The sequence below is a fragment of the Phyllostomus discolor genome, chromosome 12 (genome assembly GCF_004126475.2).
Source record: "Phyllostomus discolor isolate MPI-MPIP mPhyDis1 chromosome 12, mPhyDis1.pri.v3, whole genome shotgun sequence".
NCBI classification, from domain to species: Eukaryota; Metazoa; Chordata; class Mammalia; order Chiroptera; family Phyllostomidae; genus Phyllostomus; species Phyllostomus discolor.
In genome coordinates, this window is record NC_040914.2 from 42,651,912 (window position 1) to 42,656,555 (window position 4,644).

The following is a 4,644-nucleotide window of genomic DNA, read 5'->3' on the forward strand; positions in this document are numbered from 1 at the left end:
TGATTTCTTTTGTCACCTCTGCCTTTCTTTCCTCGTTCTGCCATAACAGAACGAGAGTTCCGCTCAAGAGAGGACTTGACTCTTGGAGTCTCCTTCCTGAAAGCCTTTGTGTTCAAGGGCAGAAGTGCCCGGCCGTGCCAGCTGCTCCTTCACAAGGTCCCTGCTGGGGTGAGGACTCCACTCCAGCATTCCACGTCCTTGTCAGGACTTGGCCCAAAGCAGAAGTCCCCCTCCACTTCTGGAGATGGGAAGCACCCCCCGCCCCAACCCTGAGACAAGTTAGGAACCTGTTGTGTTCTTGATGGTGGGTAAGCAGGAGTCCCAGCAGAAGGCCCTAACCATAAGGTCCCACCCCCCCCCTTTCCCGCCTCTGTCCTCATATCCTATCTCTGGCCGACTCCCTCCCATTCTCTCCCTCAGTGACAGCTCCTTATGCTTCGCCTTCAACACGCAAGCCCTCAGCTTTGCGGATTCCTGAAACGGGCAGGCAGCGTCTTCACACTCCTCTCCCCTCACTGGCCCGCCTCTTGCGCATGCCTTCCAGAGGCCGCCTTCAACCTCTGCCCTCCGCAAGGCCTCTGGTCACGCCCATGAGATCACGTTCACCACCCCATGTTCCGGCTTCAATCTTGCACTTGTCTGAGACTCACGGACTACCCACACCTGAGCGCAGAACAACTGGGAACCGGGTCTGGGCAAAGTCTGAAATCCCCGCGCCCCGTGGGAGGAACGTGCGAGGAACGAGAGGACCATGCCGGCACCCAGCTCAGAGAACGAAGCCCAGTGGTCACCGTCTCCTAACCAGCAAGGGGCGGCCCTGCGGAAAAGGGGATCACCACCTTTCTGTAAGGTTTCCACGTGATCTGACTTCTTAAAAGTCACGAGCAAGAATGACTTTGGCAAAAAAAAAAAAAAGTAAAGAAAGAAAGAACAAGAAAGGTGGCCCAGAATGGCAAAACTGGGATGAAAAGGCAATACTTTTGGATGCAAAATCAAGAAGAACCATCTAAGAAGTGGAGCTGCCCCGCAGGGAATGGGGTGTGCAGGGAGACAGCAAGATTCTTGTTTTTTTGTTTGTTTGTTTGTTTGTTTGTTTTAAAGATTTTATTTTATTTATTTTTTTTAGAGAAGGAAGGGAGGGAAAAAGAGAGAGAGAGAAACATCAATGTGCGGTTGCTGGGGGCCGTGGCCTGCAACCCAGGCATGTGCCCTGACTGGGAATCGAACCTGCGACACTGTGGTTCGCAGCCCACACTCAATCCACTGAGCTACGCCAGTCAGGGCTAAGAGATTCTTGCTCTGATGACTTTTAGGTGAATGCCGAATGAGTCCTGGATCCCAGCAGGAACGGCAAGTTTGACAGTGTGGCTCCCCTCGTGGGTCTCCTTCAGATGGCAGAGGAAGAGCCAGCTCCTCACAGTGAGCAGCCCGGGGTAGACGGGATTCCTGGAGAGAGTGCGGCTCTCGTGGAACCCACGGGAACCCTGAGCGACGCGGCTGCAGGAGGGGCAGGACAGAGAGACCAGCTCCAGGCCAGCCTCACGGTGGCGACACGGCTCCCAGCTCTGAGTCTCCGTTGTTTTAACCCAAATTCCTCCCTGAGAATCTGGATTTGGCTTCATCTGGGTCAGGCGTTCTTCCGTGGCGGTCATGGGGGTGGAGTCTGGGGACTCGAACAGAAGAGCGTGACGACAGAGACCTCCGGACTATGGGCGCAGAAACTCTCAGAAAAGTTGGGAGGGGCAGACGCCCTCCAAAGGGGGGTTCCGGTACTGCCCAAACTCGGGGCTCACTGGCTCTGAGCCGGGAGTGATTCCAAGCAGATGCCGTTGGTGCTCCGTGTGGTTGTGAGAGGCCAGGACTGACCCACGTTCGGCTGAAGGCGTGCACGCGAGCTAAAGTGGGGGGACGGGACAGGGGACAGCGGGGCTGTGGGGAGAGGTGGTGGGAAGTGGGTACACGCAGCTCGCTGGGACCCAGGCCGTCCCGGACAGGACCCCCCACACACATACACACGCTGCCGCCACCACCACGGGCTGAATGACAAGTGACACCCCACCTGTGTCAGTGCGGGAGTTTCCCCACGCAGCTCTGAAATGAACTTTTACGCTTTAGAAGAGTGTTAGACTCACGAGGAGGCTGCACAAATCACACACGGTTCCCATTTATCCACTCCTGGCCTCCGCTGCTGGCCACACCCGACATGACCACGGTGCCCCCCACAGCCCACGGGCCCGTGTTCACACATGCTAAACGGCACACTTTATTTGGATTTCGTGAGTTTCCCCTACTGCCGTTTTTTCCGTGCCTGGATCCCGCTCAAAACACCTGCGTCGGCTTCCCGGGGCTGCCCTGACAAACCACCACACACTGGGTGACTTAAAGCAACAGAAACGTGCACGCTCACAGCCTGACGGTCGGAAGCCGGGCATCTGTAGGGCCCACCCCGCCTGAGTCCTTCCATGTCTCCTCTGGCTGCCGGCGGCTCTGGGCATCCCCTGGCTGGTCCTCATGCGGGGCCAGGTCTTGGAGCCGAGGACTCCGGGCCCTGCTTCCACACCCCCTCACGGCCTCCACGGCTTGTCTCCGTGCCCGCGTCTCCAACCGCCCCCTGCCGTCTCGGGCATATCACCGGGTGCAGGGCCCACCCTGCACGCAGGGTAATCTCGTCTTGAGAAACTTAAGCTTAGTTACACCTGTAAGACTCTATTTCCAAATAAGTTCACGTTCACAACTACTGGGGGCTAGGACTTGGACAGGTCTTTTGGGGGACATCGTGTGACCCACCGTGCCCCTGTAATCACGTTTAGTCTCCTGCAGTGGGCGGGCACACTGAGAGACCATGTGACTCACGTCCCCGGGCATTTGCCCAGCACAGTCCCGGGCCCAGCACTGGGCAGCGTGCTGCGAGGGCAGGACGCTGGCTGTGTGCCGAGCAAGCACGGAGCCAGGGAAGGGGGACAGGGGGCCCTCGGGCCGCTCACGGCCCAGCGGTCAGGCCGGGAAGGGGCCAGGGTGCCATCCTGAGAGACAGCCGTGCTGTCCACAGCAGCAGGCCGTCCTGGGACAGCCCGGGGCGGGGATGGGGGCCCGTGGGGGGCTTCAGGGAGCAGGGCAAGGACCTGGCCGTGGGGCATGGGGATCGGGCCAAGAGTGTACCCTGCAGAGCAGGGAGGAGGCACTCAGCCCTGAGGTCAGGGACCCCAGGCTGGCCTGGGGGCTGGCAAGGAGCAAGGCCACGGCCCAGTAAAACCGAAGTCCACGAAGGAGCAGAAGCAGCCCCCGGCTGGCTGGGGCTGAGCAGAGTGAGTGCTGACCAGACCCCACCATCCCTCTGCCTCAGGCCAGCACTGGCCCCAACGGGGAAGTCCAACCTGACGGAGCAGGTGAGGGGACAGGGCCCCAGGGACCACAGGGACCACAGGGACATCGCAGGTTAGGGCAGCCGGAGCTGCTGGGGAGCTGAGCATGGAGACGGAGCACGGATGGGGGGGGGCGGGGCGCAGAGACAAAGGGAGAGGGTGGGGCGTGCTGCGGGGCAGGCCCCCAGGCAGCACTCCAGGGGCGAAGGCTCGGGGCAGGGAGCCCACAGCAGAGCCAGACCTGCTGGTCTGAGGGGCTGGGCAGGGGGGACGGGGGGAAGGCGGGGGAAGAAGGTGAGGGCAAGGCTATGACGGAGTTCCTTGACTGCATGCGGCGCGGCAAAGGCATTAAACACCGGAGCCTGTGGGACTGGACGGCCTGGGTTCAAATCCTCTTCTTCTCCCCAGCTGTGTCCCTCTGAGCAAGTTACTTAGCCTCTCTGGGCCTCATGGGGGGGGGGGGTGAGATCCTAGCGTCTGCCTTCACAGGGCTGTTTTGTAGACGCTGAGTTAGGACGTGTGAAGCCCCGAGCACGGTGCCTGGCGCGTGTGCCGTGCAAACATGTGTCAGTAGCACAGTTACGTGAAATGCAGCAGTTTCAGCACTAAGCAGTATTCCCCAAGTTATGTCCCCTGGGACCTTCCACTAACTCCCACCAGGAAGGTCCCCACGGCCCAGTTAGTTTGGGAAACGTCTCCTATCGTGTCCACAAGGAGCTCTGGCGTGTCTGCAGTTTTAAAAGAAAAAAAACAAACCCAACTTTATTCAGCGTGGTGTTTCCCCGCAGACACCACGTGGGACAGTGTTCCACGGGTGCCAGTTTGGGAAGGGCTGGGGGGTAGGCAGTGGGGGGGTCTCTGCAAGTAGGGAGGGGGTCTCCAGGAGAAACCAGGGGCGGGGTAAGCCCCTAGGGCCCGCACAGGAGGGGAGAGGGGCCGAAATGCCAGGGGCAAGGGGCTGTAAAGGAAGGGAAGGGTCCGTGGGAGAGCCCCAGGGAGGGGCAGGAGGCAGAGAAGACCAGGGTGCCATTGGGTGTGGGGCGGGGCGAGAGAAGAGGAGGCAGAAGTGACCCTGAGAAGTCACCTTTACGGGCAGGAACTGGGGCAGCAGCCCAGGGGCGAGGGGTGGGGAGCTCCTTCGTTCACTCACACCCCCACCTGCTCAGCCTCCGCCCCCTCGCTCCACCGTTCCTTCCCGGGGTGGGACGTGGTGGGTCTGAACCCTGGGGCCCCCCCCCCAAGGAGAGGCCCCGAGAGGAGGAGGTGGCGGGGTCCGCTGGGG